This window comes from Physeter macrocephalus, chromosome 1 (assembly GCF_002837175.3).
Source record: "Physeter macrocephalus isolate SW-GA chromosome 1, ASM283717v5, whole genome shotgun sequence".
In the NCBI taxonomy this organism is placed as follows: Eukaryota; Metazoa; Chordata; class Mammalia; order Artiodactyla; family Physeteridae; genus Physeter; species Physeter macrocephalus.
In genome coordinates, this window is record NC_041214.2 from 19,421,809 (window position 1) to 19,433,436 (window position 11,628).

An 11,628-nucleotide genomic window follows, 5' to 3' on the forward strand; every position below is an offset into this window, starting at 1 on the left:
GCTGCTTTCAATAATTTTTCTTTGTCTTTAATTTTTACCAGTTTGATTACTATGTGTCTCAGCATGTTTCTCCTTGAGTTTATCCTGTAGAGACTCTCTGTGCTTCCTGGACTTGGGTGGCTCTTTCTTTTCCCATGTTAGGGAAGTTTTCGACTGTAATCTCTTCAAATATTTTCTCTGGTCCTTTCTCTCTCTCTTCTCCTTCTGGGACCCTTTTAATGCGAATGTTGTTGCATTTAATGTTCTCCCAGAGGTCTCTTAGGCTGTCTTCATTTCTTTTCATTCTTTTTTCTTTATTCTGTTCCGTAGCTGTGAATTCCACCATTCTGTCTTCCAGGTCACCTACCCGTTCTTCTGCGTCAGTTATTCTGCTTTTGATTCCTTCTAGTGTAGTTTCATTTCAGTTATTGTATTGTTCATCTCTGTTTGTTTGTTCTTTAATTCTTCTAGGTCTTTGTTAAACATGTCTTGCATCTTCTCGATCTTTGCTTCCATTCTTTTTCCAAGGTCCTGGATCATCTTCACTATCATTATTCTGAATTCTTTTTCTGGAAGGTTGCCTATCTCCACTTCATTTAGTTGTTTTTCTGGGGTTTTATCTTGTTCCTTCATCTGGTACATAGCCCTCTGCCTTTTCATCTTGTCTGTCTTTCTGTGAGTGTGGTTTTTTTCCCACAGTCTGCAGGATTGTATTTCTTCTTGCTTCTGCTGTCTGCCCTCTGGTGGATTGGGCTATCTAAGGGGATTATGCAAGTTTCCTGATGGGAGGGACTGGTGGTGGATAGAGCTGACTTTTGCTCTGGTGGGCAGAGCTCAGTAAAACTTTAATCCACTTGACTGCTGATGGGTGGGGCTGGGTTCCCTCCCTGTTGGTTGTTTGGCCTGAGGCAACCCAGCACTGGAGCCTGCCTGGGCTCTTTGGTGGGGCTAATGGCAGACTCTGGGAGGGCTCACACCAAGGAGTACTTCCCAGAACTTCTGCTGCCAGTGTCCTTGTCCCCTTGGTGAGCCACAGCCACCCTCCGCCCCTGCAGGCGACCCTCCAACACTAGCAGGTAGGTCTGGTTCAGTCTCCCCCTGGGGTCACTGCTCCTTCCCCTGGGTCCCGATGTGCACACTACTTTGTGTGTGCCCTTCAGGAGTGGAGTCTCTTTCGCGTAGTCCTGTCGAAGTCCTGCAGTCAAATCCCACTAGGCTTCAAACTCTGATTCTTTAGGAATTCCTCCTCCCATTGCCGGACCCCCAGGTTGGGAAGCCTGATGTGGGGCTCAGAACCTTCACTCTAGGGGGTGGACTTCTGTGGTATAATTGTTCTCCAGTCTGTGAGTCACCCACCCAGCAGTTACGGGATTTGATTTTACTGTGATTGCGTCCCTCCTACCGTCGTATTGTGGCTTCCCCTTTGTCTTTGGATGTGGGGTATCTTCTTTGGGGAGTTCCAGTGCCTTCCTGTCGATGATTGTCCAGCAGCTAGTTCTGATTCTGGTGTTCTCACAAGAGGGAGTGAGAGCACGTCCTTCTACCCCGCCATCTTGTTTCCAATTCTCCCAATGTCATCAGCAAGCTGAGTAGTCTGAAGTAATGTCGCCCATGTTTGAACAGTCAAATTAGTTCTGCACGAACCCAGCTGCTGACGTGGAGCACAGGGGAAACTCTTAAATTGAAGTATAGTTGATTTAAAATATTGAGTTAGTTTCAGGTGTATCATAGATGACTCAAACATATAAAAAGATGTTGAAATTTACTCATCATAAGATAAATGCAAATTAAAACTATACAGAGATATTATTTCTCACCTGCCAGATTGACAATAATTCAAAAATTTGGCAATGCACTCTGCCAGCAAGGCTGTGGGGAAACAAGCACTGTCAGACAATGCCAGTGATAATGCAAAATGATACAACCCCTGGTGAAGGGAATTGGGCAATATCTAACAATAATAATTATATATTTACCCAGGAAAACACCTTCTAGGAAACTATCTTGACAGTAAACCTCGACAAATATGAAAGAATGCATGTACAATGTTCTTCATTACAATATTGTCTGTAATAGTAAGATATTGAAAACAATCCAAGCAGCCACTAATAAATCAAACTGTGGTACAGCTACATGATGGAGTCTTATGCAGTCATAACAAAAAAATTTGAAAGATTTCTATAAACTGATATGGAGTGATTTCCAGGATGTATTGTTAAGTGAAAAGAAAATGAGGTGCATATGGTATATTACCATGTAAAAACTAAGGGAACATAAGAATATGTATATATTTGCTTGTTTTTTCAAAAAGAAAGAAAGAGGGCTTCCCTGGTGGCACAGTGGTTAAGAATCTGCCTGCCAATGCAGGGTACACGGGTTCGACCCCTGGTCCAGGAAGATCCCACGTGCTGTGGAGCAACTAAGCCCGTGTGCCACAACTCCTGAGCCTGTGCTCTAGAGCCCACGAGCCACAACTACTGAGCCCGTGTGCCACAACTACTGAAGCCCATGCGCCTAGAGACCATGCTCTGCAACAAGATAAGCCACCACGATGAGAAGCCCACGCACCGCAAAGAAGAGTAGCCCCCACTCACCGCAGCTAGGGAAAGCCCACATGCAGCAACGAAGACCCAATGCAGCCAAAAATAAAATAAATAAATTTATTTTTAAAAAAAGAAAGAAAGGAAGGAACACAGGAAGGATAAAACAGAGACTAATGAAAATATCTGTTTATGAAGCTGGAGAGGTCAGAATGGAGGAAGGATGAGAGTAACACTTCTTTGAGTATACTTTTTTATATTGCTCTGACTTTGGAACCAAGTAAAAGTTGTTCATTAAAAAAATGTAATAAAAAGATTTTAAGGGCTTCCCTGGTGGCGCAGTGGTTGAGAGTCCGCCTGCCGACGCAGGGGACACGGGTTCGTGCCCCGGTCCGGGAAGATCCCACATGCTGCGGAGCGGCTGGGCCCGTGAGCCACGGCCGCTGAGCCTGTGCGTCTGGAGCCTGTGCTCCGCAACAGGAGAGGCCACGGCAGTGAGAGGCCCGCGTACCGCAAAAAAAAAAAAAAAAAGATTTTAGAAAGCAAACCCTAAAATTGACTATAAAAAGAAGCAAATGAATCTCTGTACCAAATTATTATCAAGATTTTTTTTTTGCAGTCCCTTTTGACCCCAGAACATGTCTCACTTAGGATTTAGAGAGAACTGTGTTCAAAGTTACTTGAATTACTCTGCTCTGTACTAAACACAGTACCCCAATTACACATCCTTGAGGGCCTTATATTCTAAAGAAAAGAAGGACTGCAAAATATTTAAACTCTACCTCATAGATTTATGTTTGCTAGTAATATCAGAATTGTAATTCTAAAGTTGTATTTTATATATTGTAGAATAAAGCAAAAAAGTAAGTATGCTAATGCTGTTAGGATCTAAGATTTTCAGTGCAGTCATGTAGAATGTTTTTGGTCTTAGAAGATGCCTGTGGAAGTTTTTCCAATGAAGCTTCATGATGTCTGCAACTTTCTTTTAAATGATTGAGAGAGAGAGAAAAAAAAGAAGCGCAGTGAGAAACATAGAGCAAAGGGAGCAAAACATAAGCAACTGTGAATCTAGTTGAAGGATAAACAGTGACCATTGTATAATTCTAATTTTTTCAATTTTTCTAAGTTCAAAATATTTCAAGATAAAAATTTTTAGGATAAGTAATATATCTTATTTGGCATTTTATAAAACACATTCTGCTATTTAACTCTAATCAGAAACACATCGTTTATATCAGTAAAAATAAGCTAGATTTTGCTTCAGTGAGAAGTAGCATCTAAGTATCAAGGGCTTAGAAAATCAAAAGTTTATTTCTTACTCATGCTATCTAACTATTACAGTTAACACAGAGGGTCTGTGCAAAAGGAGAATGGGAGTTACTGGGGGTCTCTCACAAATAATGAAATGAACACACACAACTCATTAATCACGTGACCCACCCCACCCCACCCCCCCAAGGGGAGTCAGAGATGGGGGCTAGGGGAATATCTGATGAGTAGTATAAAGGACTCAGATCTCGTTCATTATGTTTTATGCCAAAGTAAACACTGACAGACGTAGGACTTAGTCATTAAGAGCACAGATTCTGCAGCCAGATTATCAATCATAGTTCAATCACTTGCCAGCTAATCTTGGGCAAATTATTTAATCGCTTTTTGCCTCAGTTTCTTCCAGTATAAAAATTAGGTCTAATAAGAGTAACTGCTTCGGGGAAAGATTAGGTGATTTAATACAGTAAAAGCATTTGAAATAATGACTGGCATACTACCATCATCAACAGCATTCTTATTTTACCGTATGAAATTCAGTATAATGCATTAAAGAAAATTTGTGATGCCCCTCCCGCAAATCAAACAGTGGAAAGGTGTGCAGTGAAAAGTACATTTCTCTCACATCTGAGCCTGATCAACCAGTTTTTCTCCCCAGATACAATTGTTACCATCCGTGGCATTTATGAGTTTATTGCCTTTTAGACCCAAATCCCCCCTTCATTTCTCTGCTTGTGATAATGACACATCTTTCCTTTTCCAGCTGACACGATGATAAAGTTGGCCAGTAGGGGACGCTGAAGGGACTCTGGAGGAAAAATGGGTTTCTCTTCCTGGTTTTAGTGGGCTTTCCGTTCTTCTTGCTCCTGTGGTGCTGCGCTGGTGTGTGGGAGACCCAACGATGGATCTCACCCCAGCAAGTTCCGTGGGCGCCCCAGCCGGTTCCCCAGGGTCAGCTCAGCGACACGCCTGTAAAGCAGCTTCCTGGCAGCTTTCCAGGGAGTCCAGTCATGGCCCAGCCAGCTTCCCACAAGTTCCACAGCTCTTTCCATGAGGCAGTTTCCCGTTGAGTTTCATCAGCACCCCCCAGCTAGTGATTTCTTTCCCACCAGCCTCAGCCTACAGTTTCCCCAGTAGAGGAATTTTCAGCTTGTCAGCCTGGCCTGTGACATAATTTGTCAACTGTGGGCCAGCTCTGACCTGAGGCAACCCAGCAAAATACTACACCATCAGAGGGGCTGCCCCGTCTCCAAGGAGGTCTGTGTCCAACCTCGAGGATCTCACTCTTCCAAGTTCATTCCTTTATTGGGTACCCTTTCTCAGACCTAGTGTATTCTTTTTTTATTATTATCATTATTTTTTATTGGAGTATAGTTGATTTACAATGTTATGTTAGTTTCAGGTGTACAACACAGTTGACTCCATATTTTTAATAGATTATACTCCATTTAAAGTTATTATGAAATATTGGTTATATTTCCTGTGTTGTACAATAGATCCTTGTATCTTATTTATTTTATACATAGTAGTTTGTACCTCTTAATCCCTTCTCCCTGTCTTGCCCCCCGACACTGGTAACCACTAGTTTGTTCTCTATACCTACAAGTCTGTTTATTATTTGTTATATTCATTCGTTTGTTTTATTTTTTTAGATGCTACGTATAAGTGAAATATAAAATATCTGTCTTTCTCTGACTTACTTCCCTAGGCATAATACACTCCAGTTCCATCCACATTGCTGCAAAGATCAAACTTGCATTCTTTTTTATGACAGTAATATTTCATTAATATTTCATATATATATACATACACACATATATATATTTTTAACATCTTTATTGGAGTATAACTGTTTTACAATATATATATATATCTTTATTCATCTGTTGATGGACACTTAGGTTGCTTCCATAGTTTGGCTGTTGTATATAAGACTGCTATGAACATTGGGGTACATACATCTTTTCAAATTAGTGTTTTCATTTTCTTTGGATATATACCCAGGAATGGAATTCCTGGATCAAATGGTAGTTCTGTTTTTAATTTTTTGAGGAACTTCTATACTGTTCTCCATAGTGGCTGTACCAATTTACATTCCCACCTACAGTGAACAAGGGTTCCCTTTTCTCCACATCCTCACCAACATTTGTTGTCTTGTGGTCTTTGTGATGATAGCCATTACGTCAGGTGTGAGGTGATATCTCATGGTGGATTTCATGTGCATTTCTCTGATGATTAGTGATTTTCAGCATCCTTTCATGTGCCTATTGGCCATCTGTATGTCTTCTTTAGAAAAATGTCTACTCAGGTCTTCTGCTCATTTTTTAATCGGGTTATTCGGTTTTTTGAGTTGTATGAGCTGTTTATATATTTTGGATATTAACCCCTTAACAGACATAACATTTGCAAATATCTTCTCCCATTCGGTAGGTTGTCTTTTTATTTTGTTGGTAGTTTCCTTCACTCTGCAAAAGCTTTTAAATTTAATTAAGTCCCATTTGCTTATTTTTTCTTTTGTTTCCCTTGCCTGATGTGACAGATCCAAAAATAAAACATTGCTGGGGTGATCCTGGCAAGCCAAGCCTGATCACCAGGCAGTTTTCTGTCTGCTGCCTCCATGCTGAGAGCACAGTTTTCAAGAGTGGACTCTTGGTTTCTTACAGCCCTAAGGTAAACTCCACTGCTTTTCAAACCAGCTAAGTGTTCTCAGTGTCGGAAGCCCTAGGGTATTCTTCAGAATTCTCTTATTCCCATTTAGTAAATTATTAATCATTTTCCATATTAAACCTTCACTATTCAAATTATTGTGTAATTTCTGTCTCCTGAATGGATCCTGACAGATAAAACAGCTCCTTGTAGTAGAGACATTCTATGCCTATATAATGTGTGTGTAAAGATAGATAGATACATAGACAGATAGATTCTAACTCAGCCATTATTGCATATAGATTTAATCTCATTTTTAACAGTTGTATAGTATTCCATTATTATAGACTGCCATTATATGGCATAAATTATGCCATAATTTATTTAACCAGTTTCCTATTAATAGGGAGTGAGATTATTTCCAGTCTTCAACTTCACAAATAATACAGTAGTATTCTTACTTGATAGGTCCATATCCTTATGTGCAAGCATACCTTATCTGAAAAATCACTTCCTGGAAAAATTCTACCTTCTTAAATTCTCTCCAGACTATTTCCATGCCCACTTCTGCCACTGTATTATAGGCATTTTTCTTTTAAAAAATTAATATTTAGTATTTTTTATTAATTAGAACTAAGAAAGCATTTTGTATACATTTTAATTGTTTAAAGAACATGTAAAATCCGTGAAAAACATATTCCAAGGAAGAGTATCATCAGATGCTTTGAGACAGGCATGGGAATGCATATACACACAGAAACTTTATGTGTTCCCAGAACATAAATTTCTTCTAGAGAATCCATTATATGCTTTTAAAAGTTAGTAACATTTTCCTCTCACTTGTGCCAAATTGGCCGCTAAAGTAATATAAAAATGGCTGAAAATGTTTTAATATATTCTGAAATACTCCTCAATGTAACTTTATTCAGCATTTCATTCTTGCAGCAGTTAACTGGCTGTATCAGGTACCACTTCTTTTATTACTATGTCTGTTTTCTAGACCATTGAAACATATTTTGCTCTTCCTTCCCCTGTCTCTATCCAGTCAGTCCTATACTATGACCAGTCAGGTCATAGTATTCTTTTTCTTTTCCTTTTTTTAAAGTGAGGCATATTGAGATATAATTTCGATATAATGAAGTTCACACTTTATAGGTATACAATTTTGATAAACGTATATGACTGTGTAAACTCCACCACAATAAAAATACTATATAAAGTATTTCCAACACCCCAGAAAGTTCTATGTGCCTCTTTATAGTCAACTCCTCCCCCCACCCCAGCCCCTGGTAACCACTGATCTCATTTCTATACCAGTAGCTTTGTCTTTTTCAGAATGTCCTATCAATGGAGTCATACAGTACGTAGTCTGGCTTCTTTCACCTAACATAATGCTTTTGAGATTCATCCATGATTTTGTAGTATCAGTAGTTCACTCCATTTTTATTGCATAGTATTCATTCATGAAGGTAAAATTTATTTATCCATTTACCAGTTGATGCTTCCAGGTTTTGGTGATTATGAAAAAGCTGCCCTAAACATTCCTAGACATGTTTTCACTTTTCTTGAGTAAATATCTCAGAGCGAGATTGCTGGGTTGTATGGCATGTGTATATTTGGTTTTGTAAGACACTGCCAAAATGTTTTCCAAAGTGGCTGTACCATTTTGCATTCCCACCAGCAACAAATGAGAATTTCTGTTGCTCTGCATCCTCACCAGCATTTGGCCTTCTTTAATTCTGATGGAATTACTGCAGTAGTCTCTGGAATGACCTCTTGGTTCCATGCCTTCCAAACTCTGATCCATCCTTCAAACTGAAACCAGCGCAAGCCTCTAAAATGCCCTCCATTCTTAAGTGGCTCTGACTTCCTCAGGATAAGATCCAGACTCTCCGGCCTGACATGCAGCTCAGTCTCTCCGAGCTCTGAGCTCCTTCTCACGCACCCTCCCAACAACATCCATTGTTTCCCACTCGGGCAGCTGGACACGGCCAAGCTCTACTTGCTCCGAGTTGCAGAGTGGACCACTCTCGGTCCCGCCTCAGTGCTTCTGTGCAGCCTAAGGCACTTGTTTGGGCGGAGCATTTATTTTCTACTTTGTATTCCCAAGATGAAAGCGCCCTCTGAATTTTGGGTAGTGTTAGCATTTATGCAACTATCTACCAGGGAACTTTCTTTTTTTTTCAAGTATTTTTTATGAAACTTTTCAAAAATTCAGGAAAGTTGAAAAACTAGTGCAACGAACATTCAACAGTTGTTAACATTTTGTTACATTTGCTTCATTTATCTGTCTACCATATATCCATCCTTCTCCTCCTCCTCCCCCTTCTTCTGCAAAGCTCTTTCAAATTTCATATTTCTGGTAAACCACTTGCTAAATCCATTTCAGGTGTATCTGTCTCCTAAAACTGAGAACAACCTGCTTCATAACTACACCACTTCTACACCCAAAATAAAACAACTTCTAATGTAGTCTAACACTATCTATATGGATATTTTTCCAACTGTCCCCAAAATGTATTTCATCGTGTCGTCTTCCAAGCCAAGATCCAGTCGAGCTTTATACACTGCATTTATCCCCCAGTGAATATTTATCTTTGACTGAGTCTCAGTTTGCCCAGCTACATGCTTCTGTTAAGGTAGATGACTCAGTTCCGTCCCTGCCCTTCCTAGGAATCTCCTGTGAAACCCCAGCTCCATTCAAAGTTCCTGTGACTTTTTGTACTTCCCAGAAGCCTATGCTTAAATCTATTGGAGATTCACTATTTTGTATTCCAAAGCTCTTGTTGAACTTTTGTAGTATTTCCCCTATCAGACTCTGAGCTGAGCATCTTGAGGGCAAGGACGGCTGTTCTTCGCCTCAGTAGTCTCCCCACTACGTAGTAACTGCTCAATACCTATTTAAAGAATAAATGGTGGAATATGGTTTCTCTTCACTGTGAAGAGCTGGAATAAACAAATGGACTCTGGAGGGCTGGGAGCCAGGGAGAAGAGGGTAAAGTGCAGGTACAACAAGAGTCTGAGAGGTCATTCCACATATAGAATATTGTTCAGGGAACTTTGGATATGAGTTGTATATGACTTCCCGTCTCTCAGGAGGCAATATGCTAGATGTTTACCGTTAGTTGGAGATAAATCTAGAATCTAGCCGCACTATAGACATTTTGGGCCAGATAATTCTAGAGAAAGAATTATAAACACAAAAACGAAGGAGACTGCATCCCAATGGTCCATTTTTGTTTACATAGCTATTCTACTGCTGCTTTCCTACTGTGTTTTGAAGGAAGCATCCACTCCCAGTGGGTCCCTAGGTTGGACCAGGGTCAGAACTTTGTGCTCACAGTGAGTGGGGGAAATCACAATGCATCCACTCTGAACTCCCAGGATGAACTTTCTTTCTGAATATTAGCCTTTTCTGCAGTTCAGCTTTTATCTTTGTGGCAAATATTTTTCTGTGATAAACTTCTTTCAGTGACCTCCTTCTTCTCCACTTCCAACCACCTATGGAATTAATTCTAGGATGATATATTAATTCTGATTCCAGAGTGACTCTGAGACCGTACACAAGGACTATTTTAGGTGGAGTGTTTCCTCTTGAGTCACCTTGTCCCTTGGTAGCAGACATCCTGCGGATTTCCTCAGCTCTGCTGTTGAGAACAGGAGGTCAAGGCCAAAAGCAGCCAATAAGCACAGCAGCCCAGGGACTCTTCCCGGCTCCTGGAGGACCAGCAAGAAAATCCTGATTTAGGAAGAATTCCTTGGCAAGAAAATCCGGAGTTCACTGGAGACAAATGGCTTCAGGAAGGTTTTTCTTTTTTTATGAGTACACATCTTTTTTTTGTTTTGTTTTGTTTTCCAGGAGGCAGGTTAAGAAAGACTCTTCTTAGGAGAGAAATTAAGTAATTTTTTAAATTGTCCAGGGAGACTTCATTAGATGCTCTCATTAATGGGATCACCAAAGACAAGGAAATTGCTTATCTCCCCTTTTCACAATTTGATCAAGTTTTTCAGCCAGTCATATCCTCTTCATTCACTTCTGTCACCCTTGCTGAACAGTCTTCCAAATGGTGTTTGGTCCTGTACCACCCCCCTCCAAATCTGCATGACTATCTGTGACATGAAAGCATCATTACAGACATCTTTTGGGGCTTGACCAAGACTGGGATATACTAGTCATGCGTGTTTCCCTTCCCTGACCCCATCTCCACAGCAGACATCAGTAATTTATCTGGCCTGTATGTTTCTCCCACTGAAACCAGTGTGTCTTCAAAATAGCGATGTAGGCAGCCACTACCAAAGAATCCAAATATCTAAACTTGAAACCTATTTGCAGTGAAGAAGAGGGGGTTAATGCCTAGACGTGTATCAGGCCAGGGTGAACATGGTGGAAGAGTTCAAAGAATATGTCTTAAATCTTGGGCTTAACTTCTAGTTCCTGGAAGTTTAAAAAATTTTCTTAGATCCATTGTTCTACATGCAAAATGGAGTTAATGCCTTCACTTTAGTGTCATTGTGAAAATTTATTTTTTGTTTGTTTTTAATGTATGTGAAAGCTTCTAGCACAGTGCCTAGCTCAAAGATACTCAAGAGATGTCAATTTATCATGATTATTTTGAGGGGAGCCCTGATTGGGAGCTCACCTCACTGACACTGAAAATTCCTGGAAGCCACAGCACTGATAGGTGGGAACTGCTCAAGGATTCTACCCTCCATAAATTTTAACAGAAGGTATTCTTTTTTTTTGGTATCTTATTTATTTATTTATTTATGGCGGTGTTGGGTCTTCGTTGCTGCGCACGGGCTTTCTCTAGTTGCAGCGAATGGGGGTTACTCTTCATTGCAGTGTGCAGGCCTCTCGTTGAGGTGGCCTCTCTTGTTGCGGAGCACGGACTCTAGGTGTGTGGGCTTCAGTAGTTGTGGCATGTGGGCTTCAGTAGTTGTGGCATGTGGGCTTCAGTAGTTGTGGCATGTGGGCTCAGTAGCTGTGTCTCACAGGCTCTAGAGCGCAGGCTCAGTAGTTGTGGTGCACGGGCTTAGTTTCTCCTCGGCATGTGGGATCTTCCCGGACCAGGGTTCGAATCTGTGTCCCCTGCACTGGCAGGCGGATTCTTAACCACTGTGCTACCAGGGAAGTCCCATTAACAAAAGGTATTCTTTTTTTTTTTTTTTTTTTTTTGCGGTACGCGGGCATCTC

The 11,628-nt window shown here is 40.6% G+C and overlaps 1 protein-coding gene across 1 annotated transcript in view; it reads left to right on the forward strand.

Moving 5' to 3' along the window:
- The first annotated feature begins 751 nt into the window (after nucleotides 1–751).
- Nucleotides 752–11,628, forward strand: part of TM4SF18 (transmembrane 4 L six family member 18) — a 38,329-nt gene continuing 27,452 nt past the window's right edge. Inside the window, exon 1 of the mRNA XM_055084294.1 lies at nucleotides 752–1,055. The gene's annotated coding sequence lies outside the window, so the exon portion shown is untranslated. The remainder of the gene's footprint in view (nucleotides 1,056–11,628) is intronic.